At 29.6% G+C, this 24,040-nt stretch overlaps 1 protein-coding gene and 1 long non-coding RNA gene across 5 annotated transcripts in view; both read left to right on the forward strand.

The window, feature by feature from the left end:
• The window catches only part of LOC148231950 (uncharacterized), a 9,043-nt gene extending 6,786 nt beyond the window's left edge, over positions 1 to 2,257 (forward strand). The window contains exon 2 of the long non-coding RNA XR_015810738.1: positions 1 to 2,257. This exon is cut by the window's left edge and continues 2,847 nt beyond it. This is a non-coding gene — a long non-coding RNA (uncharacterized LOC148231950).
• Positions 1 to 24,040, forward strand: part of cv-c (RhoGTPase activating protein) — a 257,468-nt gene that overhangs the window by 169,879 nt on the left and 63,549 nt on the right. The gene's annotated exons all lie outside the window — the stretch shown is intronic.

Below are 24,040 nucleotides of genomic sequence, written 5' to 3' on the forward strand. Positions count from 1 at the left end.
CATTTTATTTTTTAATTAATCAAATAATTATCCATTCCTTTCAAAATAGTAGGAATGAATTTAAAATACTGAATTAAAAGCTAAACTTTTCGCGCCCTCAGTTTGGAAATAACTTTCGAAATTAAAAAGAATTACAATAGCAAAAAAGATTTAATCGCGATTAAAAATCATTCATAGAACACTTATATTAAAGTGCGTATACATTTTAATGATGTCTTCATTTTCTCAAATGGATCACAATGGACATCAGTGACTAGGCGATGGTTCAGCCAGATTTCCATTGTGCCTGATGACGAACGTTCCTAACTCAAAATACGATTATTGAGATTAATATAACACGAAGCTCATGGCCGATGGGAACGTGACGAGGAAGCTCCATATTTGGAAACACAACAGTAGACATCTAGACATTCTGTGTAGACTAGCGTCCGTCGAATCGGCGTGGTAAAGGTCCTATTTACAATGTGACGAAAAAAACTATAAACTAACCTCGCACTTTCACTCCATATAGAGCAGAATCGACAGATTGACAATTAACAATAATCGTCATGGATATAATGTGGACGAAATCGCGTTACATAAGACTAGGAAGGCAAGTTTAGGCGTGTGTCTTTGCGCGTAAAGGTCAACCATAAATAGTAAATCGCTTCAAGAAACTTATACGCCTATCAGCTTTCGAAATAATTTTCGGTTTCCGGTCGTTCAGGATTGAATGCACGTGAGGTGTTTTGAAATTTTGATTGTAATGAATTAAGCACTAACTTATCACACTTTATTATTTTTTATACACAGACCGAATTTCTTTTTCATTTTCGGCTAAAACCGAATTTAGAGAAATATAGTCTTAGATAACGACTATTTAAAAAGCTGTCACAATGATTGCATATTCTTTAATCACCTTCATAAATTGTCTGAGGAGTGACATTTGATGTTGATGAATAATTTAATAAGCGAATTTCTTCTTTAACTGTTTTAATATTTGGACCGAATTTATAGTTTATTTGATTTCATTTTTTTTATTCTGTACTTTTGTCATTGTTTGCTGTTTTATTTGTTACATTATTAACATTAGATAGATACTTGCATCTAATAATAAAAACATTTTAAATGTATTTTACTAAATCTTATTCCTAATAATTTACCGTTTATTTCCCTACTATTTCAACGCTGTAAATATTTATAGCGTTCTTCAGTTTAAGCAAAACTACTGATACTTACTATTCTATTACGTTTGTATATTTTTAATTAGGCAATGACTAGTTAAAAAACAGTATTTTACTTGTTTACTTGTTAAAAATAGCATCATTTATAAAGACTATGTGTGTCACTCAACACATATCAATGATGTTTGCTTTGAGTGTTGTGAGTGCATCGTCTCAGATTGCAAGTTGAATTTCCATAAGTTAATGTTAATAATATAATTGATAAGCCACTAGAGAGTTAAACATAAAAAAATGAATTACTTATTTTTTAACCAAATAAATAATAATAAAAAAAAGTTTCATAAGCACTATGATAGTATAGATACTCATTAAAAATGTCTTTATCTATACATAAACTTCATATGAAGTTTCTCAGTGAACACATAATTTATCGGGGACAAGTATTGAGTGCGAATCTATACAATAAAACATAAAACGAGCAAATCCCTAAGTTCTGCGGTCCGCCGGACAGAGCACATCTCGGGACCCGAGGGTTTTGTATTTGGTCTCCGATTGCTGAAAAGGAAATAGGCGAACGGTAATTTCATTTCCTTTCACTCAGAACAAAAAGTCCACTTTTCCGACACGTGACTATTTATGAAATGGCTTTTTCATCATGTAAAAGCTTTAGCGTATATTTTATCACATTATACCTACGCGGTGTGTTCATGTAATAAAACAGCCGTTGAGCGCTTTCTGCTGCTCAATTCTGTGCTATGAGATATGATATGACATTTTCAGAATTGTATTATGCACTCACGACGTCGTATTGTTTAGCGCTGACTAGCGCCGTATTCCTGTCAGCTGAGTTTACTTTAAAAGGGGGTCGTTTATAGTTAACGCTTTAGGATAGGTTGTAGTTTATGATGCAATTTCGTTTATTAAATGTATCACGATTACCATAACGGCGAAACGATATTTATGATTGTTTACATTGAGGAAAAAGGTTTATACACATAACAATATAATCTATATATTAAATAATTCGCAAAAGCATGTATCGACTTTATATTATATTAATATAGATACAAGATAGCAATTTAATATTAGTACAATCTTGGAAAAAAATCTCAAAATGGATTGTTTTAAACAGACTTAAACTTAAATTGACAAATTCCATAATTATAATATTTTATTCAAAGGCAATAAACTGTATGATTTACTTGAATTCACTGCTATTGTAGTGAATTTAAGTAAAGGCTAATAGTAAGAGTACTGAAAAATGTGAATTAGATTATACATGTAAACTATTTTTCTGATTAAAATGGTGTAGTTTATATACGATTTTTGCCAACTTTTATGCTATTTAAAACGCTGATCGAAGAGTTGCATGAGTATTTGTATCCAATACATTGTAATAATACTACTAGCAACTCAATGTAGAATTGAATTTCTAGTAGTATTTTGAATTGAAAGATACTGACATTATGTATTTTTTGATGTGCTTAAGGCACAAAATAAAGCTTTACACCTTAATCTTAAATAAGCTAAATTTATAACACTAGTATTTAAATCATCAAAAAAACTTGAAGCAATAATTTTGCCATATTTATTTAAAGATATACTTTTACAAAAAGTTGAATTTATTAAATCAGCTACATACGAGTATTTTATATTCGTTGTTATTGTAAAATTTTGGTAAATTTTTATCTTTTTCAGTCAAAAACTTACTTATTTTAGTTATTTTCTGTGCAGCATATAAAAATATGTTATAAAAAGTAAAGGTCAACGGAAGGGAGGTTTTAAAAATATTGTGAACAGTCATAAGAAGCATTCCGTTTTTTCCGTCGCCGTCACGATTTATTGATTTTGACATGAATTTTTCACTTCTGAGAAGTGATAATTGTTTTTGCGCCCTCTTATTGATCATAATACGATTTAAATACACTTTTACTAATACTCTCATATCAGTCAATTTTTAAATAAATAATTTTGTTTAATTTTTTACGCGTTTTGTTGAGAAATAATACTTTATATACTTTTCTTTAGTAAAATACTTGACAAAAAGTGAGTTCTGGCAACATTTATGTTAAAAAAGCCCTGATTATAGGAATTTATTATGTCTGATTGATTTTGATTAACTCATTTAGTACAGATTTACCCCGTTGTAACGCATTCGGCTTACGCTTCTCAGGTTATAACGTAATATTACATATGTCATTGAACTTATCTTGTATGCTTTCAAAGATCTAAGGAAGAAAAAGCATTTAATCTCTCAAATCTCAGCAGCTATATCGTACACATTGCATATATTTTAGGATGACATAATTAAAAAATAAATAAAAAGCTCTTTATTTAAAGCTTTCTAGTGTAAAATTCATATCAAGTTACCTGTATACAATAACATATTTTTTAGTAGACGTTATTCAAAGTTTTTCAAGGTCATAAAATACGGCTAAACTTATATTAGTATATTAACATTTTGCACATGAACATCGTAAAAGCTAGAAAAGTTCATTTTTCTTAATTTTTAGTATTAAAATATGACAGTAATTTGGGTTTAAGTTTTATTATAACATATTTCAAAAATATTTTTTTTTACAATTACATATTTATTTTTAACTAAATAAATAATAAATAATAATATCTATATATTTAGTCAGGTAATTAAAATATGTTAGTCTGTGCATGGGTTAGATAATTTTATTATAACAGTATTGCATCAATATTGCATTAAATATATGAATAAAACTTATTTATATTTGCTGCTGATTGTATTTTATACAATAAAATAACATACAATGAACATTAATTAAATCGAACGCCAATAATTTATTTGCGATATTAATTAAATTGAGCTCCACCAATTATTGCGATAATAATTAAACCTACCACAACTAAATTGTTAACAAGAAGCACACTCTATTGCAACCAAATCACAAACTGTAATAGGATTAAATTTGATTAAACTTTAGCCGCAATCCAAATTCGCCACTATTTGTAACTCTCACAATTATTATCAACACAAGTCCTACGCCCTTGATATTCCAATCTTGCCACCTCTAAAGTTGCACAATGTAATACTGGTTGCATTACACCAAGCACATGATTAACGACCTGTAATTTGTACATATCTGTGTGATGGATGTCCGATTTGTGGAGTTACCACGGTGTCAACCGGTTATTCTCAGCAAAGTGCCCAGTGCAGCGCCTTGTCTCGTTTTACGTAATATTACGTACGCATTCGACGGTGTGGTTTGTCTTAACTGTTTAGAAACCCGTGTGATTTCCGGCGCACGTCGTTATTTATCCCCGAGAGCAAATCGCATTAGATCGTTGTCTATTTAATTAAAATAATGATTGTATCTGTTTTGAGACAGGTGTGCTCTCGGGTGAGACTGTAATTATAGGGCGGTTGAGCCCTTTAAAATAAACGCTCGTCGTTAACTATGATGTCGTACTTGATTAAATGAACAGTGTCGTTTCTAAGAACGTCAGCTGGAAAATTGATCCTTTGGAAAACCTGCTCTGCCGTCGGAGGAGTCATTAGTAGAATATTGACTTTTGTCGGTATTCGATGATGGTTTTTCAATTTTATTTATAATATATATATATTACAATCAAACATATTTAATAAATATGTTTTTAATATTTCCATATATTTGTATGGAAAAATATTTTATAAAAATAAAATTTATGGTATGTAGTATCTAACAAAACATGAACGAAAAGACTAAAAATAATAGTTGCGATATTTTCAATGATCTGATTTGGCGATGTCATAATATTTTGGGATACGTAATCATTCCGTTGACAACTTCAAAATTGTTCAACGCTTTTATCTTATTGATAAGCTAAGATTATCAATCTCTATGGGGCTTGGAGTTTGATTTATTAGCAATGTTTGATTTTTGATCAAAGCTTAGAAACGTTTTTACAATTCACATCAGTTGAAAGCACTTTATTATTATTATTATTATTAAAAATTAATTAAAAAATCAAATTAGTTTAATATATATAGAAATATAAATAGTAATGCATATGAATGTGTACACGCTCGGTTAATCGAGCAACTCAAAGGATTAAATTAAATTAGGCTATCGGTTTAAGTTCGTGCTCGCATCTAGTATATTTCCCATGAGATATTTACTGGTATCATATTCCATACACGTAGTTTATGTACCTGTTAAATATTAATAAATAATAGTTCTACTTATTATTATATAATATACTAACATCACACATTGATCGATCGTCGAACTCTATCGTGAACAAGATCGAACCTATTATAATGACGATAATGATAAATAATAAGTGATAAAATTGATAGCTTCTAGATTTTTTACTTAATTCATGTTTACATTCGAGATGTGATATTATGATTAATTATGTTTTGCCTGAGCGTATCTGCGCGCGAGCAGTTTATCTCTCCGAGTTGAAACTCTGACGTAAAGTTCAAAGCTTCAGGAAGCTGCGTCGTAAATAATAAATTAATCCCTTTTAACGGAGCTTTTGGGCTGTTAGTGAACGAACTCTGGGAGTAAAAAACTTATTCACGTTGTATATGAATGACCTACAAAAATATGGATATTCATGTTGGTCAAATATAAACCTAACTTACATATTTATATGAACGTCAAAAAAACTCAATTAAGCAATTTAATGAAATCCGATCTTTATTAAAACATGGTTATACGTTATACATCTTCTCCGTGATCCTTTTGTATTATAATCGTAGACCTTTCTCGTGCATTAGCCGGCCTTATCTCAGCCCTAGGGCCAAAGCTTCTGTCGACATCAGTCACCTTGTCAGTCACCGTGTCCATCTGCTAGGAGCTATCTGTCATCGTGACCAAAGAACGAGAGCTGTGGGAACTGCTTTTCATGATGCATCGTCATTATGCTGCAATATGGATGTGTATGCTTGATCTTAGACCTCCCAATAGCCGGCTTAAGCTTTTAAGACATTTCAATTTTATATTATTTTTATACGAAGCAATATATTGCCTTCCATTATGTACTAACAATAAAAAAATTCAGTTGAGCTGAACTAATTGTTTGATAAGAATGTATCATATTCCGTCAAACGAAAAACAATATCTTTAAATCCATTTGAAGTGTTTTTATTGTATGATGTTACATTATATAATATAAAAGTGGTGATCTTTATATCAGCAATTTATTCATAACAGTATTACCATGCAATTTTGATATGAATAAATACATACATAAACCAAAAAGTAAATAAATGTATGTAATAATTTACTCGAACACATATGAATATTTATTATATAGAGATAAACATATACATGTATTATTTTTTGTGTTAATTAAATATATTTTTAATAAAATGTATATTTTTTTCTTTTTACAGGTAAGTGATCCAAAATACATATAATGTTAATATAATAGAACATCAACTAACTTCTACATATTGACAAGGATAACCGTAAGATGCACAACCTAACTTAAATTAAAGTTTATTTCAAACTTACTAATTATATTATTTTTTAAATCTTATTACGAAAAAATACTAATGTTACTAAATATTTAATTATAAAACACATTACTTTTAAATTGCATTTTTAAATATTTGCGATCAAATATATATTTTTTATTCTATATATAGTTTTAATAACCAGTCTTGCTTTAGCCGCTGAAACTTGAGTATTTTTTTTTTTAATCTGTGTTGCAGATCTTCATATGACTCCATATTCCGATTGTGCATGTGGATTGCAATACCAGTAGTACCGATATCTGTAATACCGGTATTTAAGCAAAAAATTATCTTTGGTACTACCATTGTTACACTGTTATTTTTTGAAATCCGTAACATTTATTTATTAAAAACGATATCTCCATTGCTAGTAGTTTTATCATGGTAGCAAAGTAGAATAAAATTATACCTTCTAATCCAAAATAGCTGATACTTTGGCAAAAAAAATTTAAATTTAATTTAACGTGTTCGATATTTTTGTATTTTTATATATGCGTGCCATGTTAATATGTAAGGAATACATTACCTTTATTTTACTCTAATGTAACGGTACCTAAACAGCTCCCAGTAATTATGTTACAGAGAAATGACCGCGCTATATAGTTTTATAATTAATATATCTTTTTATGATAGGGATGGCTAGCGAAGTTTTAATAAAAGCAGATATTGCATACATATTTTCAACTCCATTCTTCACAAAACATTGGTGCTAAGTATTAACAATAACTAAGTCTTAATAATTATATTTAAATAAAAAAATTGCGCGAAATGTATGTTTTTATTATTATTAAAAAAACATTTTCATTGGTAAATAATGCAATGTTACTTTTTTTGTTACCAATTTAAGATAGGTTAAAATAGGAATAAGTAATAATTAAAATGTGGTGACGGATGTTTTTTAAATCAAACTTGATTTATATTTATTTTTTTAATTAAATAAGTATGAAAAATATTTATTTCTATTTTTTTGTAATTATTAAATACTATTGCTTTTTATTATCTCACATAATTGATAGTACATAAAAAAATACGCATATATTAGGCTAAATTGTCTGGGACTAAAAGGGTTACTTTGTATATACTTATTTTTTATTCTATAATATTTACATAAGCAATTATAAGTAAAATTTAATTAATGTTACGTTTAACATGAGTAGAAATATTTTTTTAAATAAATAATATTGCGATATTCTAAAAATTAATATTTGATGTGCAATAATTAAAAAAAATATTATAAATTACTCACATTTCAATCACAAAAATATCGCAATCATCAATCATATGACGAAATAGCGTAATCCGTAACGTCTCAGACTAGTAACTCTAAGGTTGCGGATTCGAGCCCCGGCAGCGACACTCGAATTTTTATTTTAAAAAAATGCGCTAATAATAAATAAACCTACCCCAGCTGCAGTGGCATAGTATATTGGTTTTAAATTATATAACGCATAATAATTTATAATTATTAATATAGATGTCACCGATTTCCAAACTTTTTATCTGTTGGTTGATATTTACTTTGTATGTATTCATTATATATGTTTGACTTACTCAGTTGGTACAGATTTTCCAAGTTATAACGCATTGGGTAATATATGTTATTGGAATAAAGTGGTGCTCTTGCCCCTGATATAAAAAAATAGGAGACAGCTAGGAGCTGCAGATCAAAGACAATATTTTGTCAAAGACTGTGTTGTCTTATATTTATTGTTCCAAAGGAAGTAAGATTTGGCGTCCAAATTTCCGAAAATATTTTTTTTTAATTGATAACAGTATTTTAATTAAAATATCAAATATATCAAAACAATAGTTGCAGGGATATTCGAATGCTTTGGTATTGTTAATCAATAAACATGATGAATCATGTTATTTTTTCGGTTAATTAATTAAAATGAAAATAATAATATCAGTATTCTAAATTCAGGTATTATTGCAATCTCTAACTGTGCCCCAAAATTTACGATGGCAGAATTTTTATCAAATTTTTATCATTTTTTTGCATTGCAAATTTCAAATTGTTAAAATTTAAAAATAAAATCTAAATACACTGTTTTCTCAGTTATACAATTTTTAGAATAAAAAGACAAGAGCTGAGATTACAAGCATACTATTGTTGTTTTTATCTCTAGCTATACAATTTTATTTCGCATATTTATTCTAAGAGACACTCATATTACACAGAATAAACAGCATAGATGCGCATTTCGACCATATCTCCGCCAGTAAAGTGCACATGGTGCCATATTTAGATTCGATTACGACCCTTTGTACTTACCCAGCATCTTTACGATCTCCGAGAGACGATAGGCAGGTTGTTATTGTTTATTTTTGTGTGTGTACATCACCGTACACGTAAAGCACGCAATACGTTTATGCGTTCTTTATAGCAGCACTTTTTTTAGAGCGCAAGAATGATATGTCGGTATTTTTATGGGTAATAATTTAGTCAAAACAGCCTTTCAACCCGGGCAAGAACACGAAGACACAGACGCGTGTCCTTCAGGAATAAAAGCTCTCAGACAAAGGGCTTTCTCGGTGCGGTTTTTTCTCCGGAACGAAAGTGGGTTGTAATCTCGGGAGCTTTTGTTCAACTGACCAGTGCATATATACATCCATATAATTTATACTGTTGAAAGTGAATCGTAAACAGTACAAAGCGGTGGCGGCGGTGGTAAAATCAGTCTCAATAAAGCGTCACATTATGGGCGGTCAAAGCTCGGCACGTGTTTCAGGAATGTGTAATTACTGTGTTTACCTCTGAAATTCTCGCTTTCGGATATTACCGGCCTGTACGTTCCGACTCGTCCATGTGTGTCTGAGATGTGCAGAGAATCCGATATTACTCAAATTAGAAAGCTGCAAAACAATGTGATATTGTGGTAGATATTTGAGTTGTTTTCGATTTTTTACTTAAATGCACACACTGTTATTTTGTTTACAATTTCATGATATTATTCACATTATATTTTACTGTGTTACTATACTTATTTCGATGAAATCATTTTTATACAGTTAATGATACCCGGACATATAATTCTTTAGCTCACGTCAGAATGTGAGTCATTAAAAATAACATAATTTTCAATTTTCTGAAAAATCGGCGATAACTAAAGTTATATTAATAATTAAGTGGTTCATCGATATCGTTTAGGCAATTAATTACATTCGCTAAAGAAATGATTTCTGATGATATTTTTGTTTCTTTAATGGTTTCACTCACTATAAACATCCAGGCAGTACTGCTTTCCAGCAAGAACTTAAAGTTTGTGGTATTTTTTCAGTGATAATAGCGGATGAAACAGTCCAAAATAGATCATTTTTTTTAAAGGTCAGTTTGTGTTAATGCCTCATTTTTTAATTTATCCACAATACCTTTATAGGTACTCGAAATGCTATGTTTCTAAAATTAGCAATTATGCTTTGATCTAATGGTTGAATTTTTATTGATGTATCATATGGAAGAAACGCTATCTTCACAGTTGGATGTTCTAAATGCAGATGCTCTGGTGCATTGTCGAATATCCATAAAACAGAGCTTTCTGATTTATATATCTTTCTACTTCTAAAAAAGACAATAAATTAAAAATTAAATTTTATTTTAAATTAAAAAAAAATATTTTAGAATGTTGACTAAAAATACTAATAAGCCATATAATTTTTAAGCAGTTTTATATTTTTTGTTCTAAAAATTGCGAAGTCCAGATTACAAAGAATGACATAACACATTTAAAACCCTATTGAATTATTGCGCTTCCAAAATTTCACCTGTCACCAATTCAGATTTATGTATCAATTCAATCCAACGAATTTCCGCCCGACAACGATCGAATTTTCCCCTCGAAAGAGCGTCGTAAAAATCGTGAATGAAAACACGAGGCTTACATTCTTCGGTTATTTTAACTCGCCTCCACGTGCGCGTTTCCATTGAATTGCATAGCGAAAGAAAAAGCAAATAAAAAATAACCAAACGCAGATTGATGCCTAACATTTCAGTCCAACATCGGCATGCTCGAGTTATTAATCGACATACTAGTAATGGATCCTGAGAATGTTTCACGGTGGGTTCTCTATTTTTGGAAAATTTCCCCAGCTCCACCCGCACTCGTTAACCCGCTCGCCGACTAGAAGCTCAAAAAAACTTATTTAAATTCTATAATATATTTCATCTTTTTTGGACTGATTATGTATTTGATACACCTATGTATTATCAATATTTGTATAGAAAAGTCTACAATCCCCGGAATAAATATGGTAGTGTTGTATCAAGCTAACTAATAAAATCAGTTTTGAGCTGGAACACGTGGCATCCAGATCAACCCTATTGTGCAAATTTATGCCATGACACGTATGCGATTTTACGCGAAAATGCCGAAGAAATTCTTTGGTAAATATGCATTAAAAATATAGTACAACATAAGTATTAAAGTCTACATTGCGATTCGTTTACCAGGGCGTCGAAATGTAGGCTTTCCGGCTGAATAAAAGGGATGTTTTATAGAAGGTCGAAAAGTTTGCGGATGCAAATTAAAAATGTGGTTTTAATTTATTATATGCATTCGATATATTTTCATTAAATATTGTTATCATAACTGTAAATAACAATATAGATTTACGTCCACATGACTATGTAATTATAATAAATCAGAGATAGAGAAACTCTCTGAATACTTGCCGACTAAATAATAAATTCGTACATATGGTACATATATAATTTACTATAACTGAGTGTGTATGGGTATTACATATTATTCATAACAAACATTACTTCGTAGAGAAATCCCATTACGACGAAAGTTTGCTCCTCTACGCCACAGTAACCTTTATCATAATGGACACATTTGTCCCAGTTTCGCAGGTTTGAAGCCTCTAATAATAATGTTGATTATAATAGAAATAACGGGATCAATGTAAACTCTGTTTTCACAACTATTGCATAAAAAATATATTTTAAATTTGTTGATTTGTCCTCAGAATTTCTCATTCCGTTAAGAGAAACACTTGATAGCATATCTTTTATAGAACTTTTTATTTTAGAAACATAATTAAAATATCTATTCAAGTGCCAATAACTAATATGTAGCTAGAAAAATCTGGTTAACTTATGCTAATCAATGCAAAATTCGATAAATCTACTAACCTTGAGTACCTACATTTCCTTAATTTATAGAATAAACAAACTATCATGTTTATGCCCTTATTATACAAAGTAATTCAGATCTACCAAATGCAATAGAATGCGGTTATTTATGTAAACAATGAATAAATGTGTTAGAGCCAACGATTGAGAATGTCTATTTCCAGAACCTAATTGCTTCCTATTGATTTGGCAATTTTCCTTTTTGCTTCAAGGGGCTTTAATTCCTAATTAGTTATGCTTTCGCCATGACAATAAATAAAAGTCACAAGAGAAGTCGCTCAATGTGAATTGATCATGATATATAAATGCTACTTTCACGCTACAATATCATAAGCAAAGTATCCAAAAATAACAAAGTGTTGAAGGATAGACACTACGATAAAAACATGCCGGTTACGAAAACTATTTCGTATATGGTAATGTTATTGTTCTTGTATAATAAAAAAATATACTGGTTTATACAGCGATTGGTTTATTCACACCAAAAGCAATCCATTATAATAATGATACTATATGAAATATGATAGTTATCGGAAGATATTATTACTCAACAGTTTATTATACATATTTATATTTAGAACAATATGTAAATTTGCGTTAATGAATTGGTATATTTTTATGGTGATTCATAATAGTAATTTGCTATAAAAAATATATTGATGTGGTCTTTGTTATACATTATAAAGATGATTGATCTATTAATATTATACATGTACATATGTATATAAAAAATCCTAAATATAAATTGACTAAATTTACTTTTTGCTGAAAATTACTTAATAGTATCACACTTCCACCATCATATTAAATATGCAATGAAAATCTTAAATCTCAAAAATTTTAAATATTATTAAAAAAGTTTCGCATGAAAATTTTTAAACCCTGAAAATTTTAACAACACTTAAAAATTATTTCACTGGTTTGCTCATGGACTTATTAAAAATAATGTGAAAGGTAAACAATGACAAGTCTACAGTCATTTATGTATAATTAATTGACAATCATTGAGCTAGTTAGTCGATATAATGAGCTTCCCTAAAAATAAATATATTTTACATGATGTGAAGCTAATCACAAATCGATTAATATAACTTTTAATATTACTCGTAAACTCATAATATAAAAACGACTCGGATCAATAATAGGGGATAAAATTGATATGACGCGTTCTCATTGACGTCATGAGTTTTCATTTAAGCTCGTGGAAAAAATCTAATTCCGCTCGCGACTTTCAGTTACTTAGCAAATAAAACTATATACATTTTTATATATGCACATCGAGTGCGTATTGATTTTTCCAAAACGACGAAATTTTGGTTGACATTTTAAAAGCAGGAGCAGAACGGAAACGGTCTAGCGCACGTTTTGTTTCCGGTCCACTTCCGGCTGAGGCTTTCCGCAGGACAAGCTTTCAACATGCACGAATAATTATAACGCTAAATATCTATGTCGCATTTTGCGTTTTAAACAACAATTTTTAGTAATTTGCATCGTTGGTTAAATTAAGGCGTACGATATTATACAGATAATAATATAATCAACGAATTTATGGACTAATATTTATTTTAATAATGTATTTACTTTTTTAAGAACACAGCGAAAATATATTCCATGAACAAAATCTAAACACAGCTGGTTCTTACAACTCAGTCAATAAATCAAGAGCGTATATTTTTTAATCCTTCCATGCTCGTAAACCGCATGAATATTTTCTCGTCATTGATTTCTAAGTGTTTTTCAAAAGCATCAAGACGCTGTTAAATGCTCTAAATCCATCGTAAATTTAACGTTTCGATGCAACACAATGCATAATTGAAAACGTGGGAAATCTAGGCACGCTCCACTTCCTTTGTGTTGTTTAACAATGGGCTTTTAAAAGTGAGTTACAAGAAAAATGGAGGTTCAAAGACAAGTTCAAATCCCCGGTACGCCAATAACTAAAAACACTTTACATAATTGCTTTTTTATATACGTTTTTAAAACTGAACGTAGTTAATATTATTAAGAGCATTTTCGTTACATAATAAAATTATGTACGTGACGTATCAATAATCCTGGATGCGAAGGGAGTGACCTACATGATCTAATTCTGACAACCCTTTGTGATGGAATATTCAAAGCGACCGTCTCAACCCACAATCTATCATCCCTTAAACCCTTAATCGCCAGTATCAATTTAACATCGACGTTCACCAATAATATTATTTAACCACAAATATTTTTTTAAATTAAAAATGGATCACTTATATTATTCTTTGTCATCTTTGTTATTTATTCTCACGACATTTTGCAGTTTATTTAGGCTTAGTTCGTATTTTTATCTCTAAACTATCTTCTCTCTTGGCCAATCCAATTATGGAATAGAAGGGTTATTCGTTTGATGAATTTCTTCAACGTTTTCTCATAAATCTATTGCATGCCATGTACTGTAATTTTCAAAATTATTTTTTGTATGTCTTACTAAAAACTGCCTCTAATTTATAGATCAAAGTAATTATTTTTAAATACTATTATATCGTAATGTGCTTATTTAAATTGCAAGTATATAGTATAGAGCAGGCGCGTACGGTGAGATACATTCCCTTTCGCTCGCTTGCGTGTTAAATGATAAGAGTGAATGAGAGATATGGCGTGCGTTACATGCGTTCCGCACGCCCACTTCTTCTCACTTACTCTCGTCACTTACCACGCGAGCGAGTGAAAGGGAATGTATCTGACCGCATAGACCCAGTAACATAATTTTTTTTTGTATACAATATTTTATTTAATTATAATTAAATATGTATATAGGTATATGCAATTAATTGTTTACGAAACAATCAATTCTTGCTACATAAAATGAAAATGTCAATGAGAGATATTATTAGTCATAATGTGTTTAATTTACTCAATTTATATGATAATGGACAATGCAAAAGCTTATTTGAATTCACATGGACTAGTACAGCAATATGCTGCTAAATAATTTTGCTTTAGTAAAACTGTGTTCGAATACAAATGTAATTAAGGCAACAATTCTATCTCGCGTATTTATATATTACCATAGACCTATTGGTTTATAGCGATTTGACTTGAATTCCTTATTTTATGTGAAAATAAAGGCACAGTGACTCATCGTGACAGGAATCTACTTGAGAAATGAACATTTCTCTCTTGTTTAATTTTATGTTGCAACGTCACGCACAGAACATCTAAAACATGAACATGTTACCAGATGAAATTAATTCAACCAAAAGCATTATTTACGTGTTGAAGGAATAAAACGCGAAGCTATATACAAAAGATAATTTATTTTTATCATTAAATTATACGCTTAATGATCAAGATAATTAATCCAGCATTAATAATACCCATATTATTATTTTTATAAGTTATGAAAGCGTGTATTAAAAGGGTTTAACGGTTGATTTTTTTCTTTAAAGAATCGTCAAGAATGAGGTGTGTTTTTGATCGTCCAATAAATATGCGGCAGGGTTTCGCCACAAATTGGACCGTATTACCATAATCGCTCACGTGTGAGGATATGGGTTTGATTAGGAATCATGAATTTTCAATACCTTTGAAGGACGAAGGAAAACGCCGATTTTCCGCAAACGTGGATAATTTCAAACGAGATAAACACAAAGCATCACTAACCCTTGTCTCAAACATTCGATCTTATACACCGGATTATATAATAATTAATATAATTATTAGATTAGTGTCTGTGACACGTCAGATGTTCTATAATAGATAACGGCTCTGAATCCAGTTGAGAAATTATATTAAACAATTCCGGCACTGGCACTCTTCTAAGCGGAAATTTTTATTTTTCAAAACGCGTTTTTGTAAATGAAAGCTAAAAACAATATAAATTTTAACTAACATACTCTTTTATATAGTGTGTTATTAGATATATTACATTAATTTACATACCTATATTTATAAATCATGTATATTTTTATCAATTAGTAGGATCCCCATTTTTCTAAAAATCTACCTTAAATGTTGGATGCTTCGATGTAATAGCTGTATCTCATAATATTTTCACTTACATTACTTTTAAAAAAAAATGCTTTGAGAATAAAGTCTATAGAACATAGTGAGTGTTTCATTACATGCAAATAAATAATTTTAATTGTTTTGACTTCATTGCTACATGTGTTTGTGCATTGTCGTTGTAAGGAACAACCTTGTTTTTGTTTACTAAATCCAATCTTGCCCATTTGAAGGGCGGTGTTTAATTTTCCCAAAAACGTATAGTTGTAATTATTTAAATGGATTACAGAAGCTTATAAGATTATATTTCATTGTGGACATTACTATTGTTTTTATGGTAGATTTTGACCTAATTGGATTTGTCAATGTGGCTCTAATAGCTATTTCATGCCGATTTTCAGTTGCTATTTTTTATCTTCCATCATCACTCAACCATTCCATTTGCAGACGGCAAATGAAAAACCTAAACGCTTTACCGTAAAATTACCTTAAAGTGAGGTATGGTTGTTTTCATTGTTTTATAAATAAAATCGTTAAAGTTTACTCGTTAGTAAGGAGGAATAAAAAATACATGTACTTTTGAGGAAAGCTTCACGTGGTAGAAAATCTTATATCAATCATGATATTAACAAATTTAAAATTAAATTAATTTTAATATATATTTTTATTTCGATTAATGCTATTATAAACGATATTAAATTCTGGAATAGTTATTTTCAGGACCTGCTACAGTGTAGTAGCTACACAATGGGAAAATGCTCTCATTAAAATGAAAGCATTTCTGAGTAAAAGCAAAAGGAAACATCTTAATCGATTCCCAAAAAAATATATCTCATTCAATTCTAGCTTTGAGTCATTAGTAATTGAGAAAATAATTATGTGGTATATAATAGATATTTTTCGATGCTTTTATTTTGATTATTATAAATTAATTAAAAGCATTAAAAAACACAAAATCTATAGTTATATTTTAAAATCACTCTTCAACGCAAAAAATAAAATTTAGAACCATGTCATTCGCCGATCGAAATGTTCTCCCATAAAATTTTACTTCAACAGTATCAATAAACCGCGTATTGAACTGGTACTTTATTATTAAGTAAACTTTGATTCAATAAAAGTTCCGGGACGTTAAAAGTTATTTAAATGGCTTCTGACCTTTGTTTTCTTAATAACTTTTTTATCTATTGACATTTCAATTTAGTTGTATTTCATCTAGGTGCGTTCACCCGTGGCTCTTCATTTCGTATTAAGCTGAAATTGTAATACTACTTAATTTGGCACTTTACTTCATAACTTTCGGGACATGCGCCTTGGAATAAATAATAATAAAAAAAACATTAACCTAATAAGCAGTATCTGAAGCACATTAAATACATACCGTATGGATTTTTATTTGACTTGAAGTTTATTAAGATTATTTATGCGACCGAAAAGGAAAACTTTTTACGATGATAAAACGTGAGAGTCTTAAGGTTAAATTTGATCGTTAACGCAATGATGTCCCACTACCAATTAGACACATTATGGCGCTTACTTTCCTAAACTTTCACTACTTAATTAAGATGTTTTAAAAGTTTGAACCGCTTGTTACACAGCGTTAGAAATATCAAACCCCAATTAATCAGCTCACTTTCACTATCTATAAATTTGTTCTTCCCTTTATATTAACAATTCAATCACGAGGATCGTAAACGATTTTAGATGATGCGGAACAATAAGTGAAAGCTCAGTTACACTCACATATTCATATTTTTTGTTGAAGCTTTACTTTAAGATAAACACCTAGCAGCTTTCTTAGATGATGCTTTATTCGACACGGTCGTTTGTTCGACGACCATGTTAAATTTCTGTTATGGCTGTAAACAATGTCGCGTATGCAGAGAAAAGCGGCTTACAAACCGCTTCTAGATGTCAGTTAAATATTATATATTATTAATCCGATTATGGGTGAATATTAAGTATGTATGTAGATTCTCTCGTAGAGCTCAAAAAATATATTTTTATATTGTACTTCCTGTATAGGTGTATTACACGTCTACATATTATATAATAAAATTGGGTCAAACATCCAAGGAAAATTAAGTTACAAATCTCCAACAAAGCATGAATATCTGCTTTATGATAAAAAATAAAATCTCCTACTTGATTGGCGCAAGATACGTTTTATAGATATTTTTTTATTTATTTAATAATTTCATTCAGTGACCTGTAAGTATTTCTCCAATTACTTTTAATGTTACTGATTAATAATTGTTTTTTATGTAAAAAATACGTGTTGATCAATAAATAAGCTTTCTAATATATTTATTATTAAGTATTCTCTTAAAAAGTAAATACATAAGCCGATTTATTAGGTATAAATAAATTAATAAAATTAAACCAATATTGAAAATATTTTTTTATTAAAATTTTAAAATCTTGTTTGATGTCTCATACATTTTAATTAGTGAAATATTTAGATTGAAAACTATAACGTAAAATTCGCAATACCAAAATAGCTAAAAGCTATCTTTTTTGTGTAGTAGAATCAATACCTTATCTATATTACTATAAAATAAAAAAGCACCACTGTTGAAAAAAACGAAGTTCAATTTTTGTAGCGACTTCTAATAACAAAAATTTTCCTTTTTCCTATAAAAAAAATTACTGTAATTCACACCCAAGAACTCATTTAAATTAATGCAATAGTTAAATTCATAATACCACATTATGTTATACAATAACCAACAGCAAATTATAACACATATATGATTCGAGTTATACTTGTGATAAAATGTTCATCGCAATTTATACTATAATTAAATACATTCATAAAATCATAGTAATAAAGATAATTCACACCTTTCATATGCTACATAATATTAGTTTATAGTAAAATATATTTTTATTAAAAATATTCACAACGTTCGTCAATTGTGCATTTTGTGCTCGATTGAGTGCATAAATAAATGTACATTGAAACCTATTGTTCTGGAAACTTAATCATATTTCAAAACACTCGTATATCAGTGCAAATCTCTCTATAATAAATAATGGAAACTTAAGTTGCATCATTTCAAAACGCAAAAATTTAATATAAAATAATAAAATTTATTAATTATTCATATCGGAAACATTCTTTCGTGGAACTACAACTAAGAACCTATCCAATGCCACTTGCAATTTGTCCTCATTCACATCCAGTCCCATGTTCTTTCCCAATAACAGAATTTCATCAACAATTGCCGGCTTCCGTTCGTGAGCAAACTCATCAATGCAGTTACGTCACAGTTTTCTCCAAGCAGAACTTATTTTTATAACCCCACCCCGTGCTTTATCGATGATCTTGAGGCAGTTCTTGATGTGTAAATGATTTTTCTAAAATACTTATGAAATAGAGGTTTGGTGTAAAGATTTTCTAAATGTGGCCAATTATTTTTCAAAAGATATGTCATCACTGTAAGATTAATCATCATTTGAGGAGAAAGTGATGTACTGCGTACTGCTCGTATTGCAAGACATTGCTCGTTTATCAAATCTTTTTTTTTAATTTTCGTATTGCAATCTGAGGTTCTATTGTATATGATATACATATATGCAACTAAACTACAATTAAAATATTTTTATTGGCCAATGGTTTTGCGTCTTTTGAAATTCAATAACATAAACAAATAATATTGACACAGATAAAAACACTTTGAGAGTCAACGTTTGAGTTATTCGTCAATTGCCAGTTTCACATTTAAAGGATCATATTTCAACGTTTATTCTTTGAGGGAAACATTCAAAGAACATTTTTTTTGCATTGGATGGTTGAATATGAAAAATAGGTAACTTTACTCGATAACTATCATGCTTTTTAATCAAACTTTATAAATACAGATGAACCATATTATAACCAATATTTATAAAATTAAATACAGACTTTTAAAGTGACAGATTTCTAATAAAAAAATAAATGGGAAATTTTGGCTTAATATAAACGATTCTTGAAGATGATAAGAACAGTAATAGAACTCAAATATCACTTGAATCAGTTTTTTAATTAAAACATCCCAAATTAGACAGATATTATCAGTTATAATATTAAATTATGTTTTTATCATGTTTTAACTGAATAAAAAAAATCTCTTAACAATCAATAAATATTATCAGGAGCGTGAGAGCCGTGTCCGAATTAATCAAGCATCCAGAGGCAAACTGGTCAACGTGTGAGGGCCTCAATTTTGTATCACCTGACCAGAAGGATGCTGGAGGGCCTGGCCCTTTCGAGATGAATCAATTACACGCACAAGAAGGGTAATCCATTATTGAGCGTACTCACGGGGGGCGTAAGTCGATACGAGTTTTATCATTAATTGCTTAATTATTTCACCTGTCAGAGGAGAAATATTTATATTAATTTAAAAAAAAATAATCCTTCTTTTTCAGTTAAAACATGATTTTTTTTATTAAATATAAGTAACATTTTATAATAAGATAAGGATGTTTTTATTTTGAAACAACCTTAATTATTTTTAATGTATTTATAATAACTTCTTAATATTTTTATCGTGAAAGAAAGAGAAATAGATTTAACAAATGCTGAGTTGTGATTTTAAATTTTAATCCAAACACTAATAACATATAATTTATTATTAAAAATGATATATGATATTTTTTTGGAGCATCATTAGAACATTGAATAGTATTCAATCGCACGGTTAACTTGCGGTTTGTCGATTTAATAGGCGACCGCTCAATTGTCGGCATCGCGTTTCCATCTAGGAACATATCAAATTCATTAAAATCGAACCCTAAATGTGTTATTATATATACGTATAAATTTTAAGCTCCATAATGGATTCCTATAATGTGAAACGATCGAGCTACTAGTACTACTACTCGTATGTACATATATGTGATGATGAAATATGTGATTTGTGCGATCCGGTTAAAACCGAGTTCAATCGCTTACCGCGCCGTTAACGAACCCAGGAACTGGAGACTTAACTAATCTATTATATTATACATATGCTTGTACGTATCAGTACATACAAACTGTCTTTTGACGTTTAAAATTTTGATGAATTTCTCTCTACGGGGGTCCGAAGGCGATTAAAGTTCGCGCTAATTGAAAATAATCAATTTTCAAACGAGAAATTGTTAATTTTCAAAGCGAATCGTAATCTAAAAACGGTTTAAATTCCATCTTTTGATGTTGCCGATGAATAACTCGATTTCGTAGCAGCGCTCTTGATACCATAATTACATCAGATACTACTCCGTTTTGTGGAAATCTTTAAAAATATATATATATATATTATGTATAACTGTGAATAGCAGTCTGTTTTATTTTTATTTTTAGTTTTTTTTAATGAATTCAGATTATGTTGACTGGTTTTTAAATTAAAATGCGCCTTTTATAGCGAAAACAAATCTAAAAGCTTCGATGCTTCTATGGCAACGTATTTCCATAGTACAAATGCTATAAAATCGCTCAATCATATTTTGCGAGTATTTCAATCTGTTTTTCTTTTTATTATTATATAACTCTTGACGCTTTGCAATTTCTCAACCCAATTGCTGAATTTTCATTTAAAATGCTTAAGCTTTTATGAAAAGCAGGGAAAGTAAATTTTTGTTTTCATTAAATCAAATTAAAAATTTAGTTCGCCGTGAGCTTTTTAATTTATTAAAAAATATATTATCAAGTTGAGCAATATTAAAATAAATATTATTTAGTATTCAGATTACTATTAGATCAAAGTATTCAAATGAGTTAAATTAAATGAAGAACATCTAAACCGAATTTTGACCAATAGGAGAGCGCAAAAAACAATTATCCCTTCTCAGAAGTCAAAAATCCACGTCAACAGCAATAAAACCGTGCCAACGCCGACGCAGTGGGAACGCTCGTTACCGAGCGTTCCCACTGCGACGGCGCTGACACGATTTTATTGCTTTTGACGTGAATTTTTGACTTCTGAGAAGTGATAATTGTTTTTTGCGCCCTCCTATTGACCAAAATTCGATTTGAATACACTTTGACCAATACTTTTATATCAATAAATATAAATTTTGTTTAATTTTTTATGCGCTTCGTGGCATAGGAAAAGCTGCTTTTAATTTAATTTAAATGAGTATGATATAAAGTTTGAGACTTATCTGACATTGAATTCAAGAAACTCGTTTCCAATCTTACTAAATTATTAGCATTTGTATTTATTTTTCTGAGAATAATTTAAATAACATATATACAACTAATGAATATGATGCTATTTGGGGCTAGTTTATTTTGCTTAATTGATGATATTTACTATACAATATGTTTCTGATGAAATTAAATACAATTAAAAATAGTTCGAATATGAAAATGTGTTTATTAGTAAATTATTATTTTTACTTCATGCTACTATCATTCGCCACTGCAATTAATTAGTCACAAATTGATTCGTATGACTGCAACTGATTTGAAGATAAATGCCACTTTCATGTCAAATTTTTGTCGTAATTTTATAGACGAACTGGCAAGTCAGGTACGAAAGATAGTATAAAATAAATTATTTAAAGAATGGATTTTAAAATAGTATATTATTGCAACGTATATTACAAAAACCGACTGCTCGTATACCGCTTGTAAATAATTCAAGACAAATATTGCAGCAAGTCGATATATCGATTTGCCTTTTTAGGCATTTTGTTGTCTTGTTTATACCAACATATATTTTATCATCCCACTACATAAATTCCATAATACGCATTCTTTGTTAAATCCTAGCGAACCGCAGCCTACTTTCTTCCGCTCATTGTGCTTTCATCTCACTCATTTCCGCGAAAATGCAAAGGTAATTGTCTTGTTCGCGATTCGATAAATCATCTCAACATAGCCCTGCTATTTGTGTGTCAAACGTTTCATCATCGTGATGTGAGCATGTGATGATTTCACGGAACGATGCCCCACGGGAAGGTTCGAGAGATTATGATGGTGCAGGACGTAAATCTCCGTTCTTGGCAACGACCGAGAAAATCATTTCACACCGAAACCATTTCATGGATAAATTGAACCGCAATATGCCATCGTTTCGACAGTTAATGATTGATTAATAAGCACATTGCGGTTACAATATGTGCGAAAGCGAATCTGTTGTTAAAAGCACGTTGCAGAATTCATGAGAAAAGCGTAATTTAATTCAAGAAAAAAATTGTAAATTTATTTTTAATTTTTGCTGTATGATTACAGAAGGGGATTTTTTTTTATTAATAACAATTTTAAAGACAATTTAAAAGATTTAACAGTGCGATCTACGAGTGGTATAAGTCGCTGACTGTTGACCTGAAAATCCTGGGTTTGAATTTAATATGGACTTTGGTGCTTTTTAATTTCTATCGTGTCCGGGAGATCGGAATTTGCGATTATTATATAATTATAATTCTGATCGAACATCATAGATTCAGTTGACTTGGATTTTCCTAATTGTCTAATAATGAGCTATTTCAGCTCATATAGAATGTATTCAACAAAAACTTCATCTATAACATGAAGAGGAAAATTCATAAAATAATTGTTAATACTATTGGGCAGATTAGGTGATAACTAATATATGTCGTAGTATTTGATATTACTATAAATTATATAAATGCAATTAAAAGCGTATACCTTATTTATTTTAATATAATTGTATTTTATACAACCATTTTTACTTGAGAAAATCGTGATTGAGATTATTGCTCAAAATTATTATCAATATCAAAAATCAAAATTTTCGACTATTAACCAATAATTGTTCCATCGAGTTCAACTATATTATAAATAGCTATTAACCATATTTTAGGTCAATGTTTTTAGAAATATTACATATTTAATCTATATTATGTTTACTAATTTGCTAGACTCTATATTTTATATATTTCCAAACTATAAATATATTTCAAATCGAGTTAATAAATGTATTTATTCCTTATTTAAATTATTATTCAGAAAGGAAATAAATTTTCCTTTTATCTACAACTATCCTAAGAAATCATTTAGATAGTAATATATGATATGTAAATATAGATAATTACAATAAACAAATATTTTTCTACATAATTCCATAAAACAAATCACGTCACAGGCGTAGGCTCAAGTTTCTCTCTGTTTCGAAAGAAATTAATATTAATCTGAATACATTATAAATGCATCGTGGTAGGGATAAACCAGTTTAATGGCTCTCTTGTGTCGTTCATAATAATTTAGTGAAAACACTGAGTTTATCATGTAGAGATTATATCATTAGTTGTTTCTCCCTTTTCGAACGCGACGGGGGTTAACGTGAATTTCTG

The sequence above is a fragment of the Plectrocnemia conspersa genome, unplaced genomic scaffold, assembly GCF_051122295.1.
Source record: "Plectrocnemia conspersa isolate PC_06_02 unplaced genomic scaffold, ASM5112229v1 ptg000009l, whole genome shotgun sequence".
Taxonomy (NCBI): Eukaryota; Metazoa; Arthropoda; class Insecta; order Trichoptera; family Polycentropodidae; genus Plectrocnemia; species Plectrocnemia conspersa.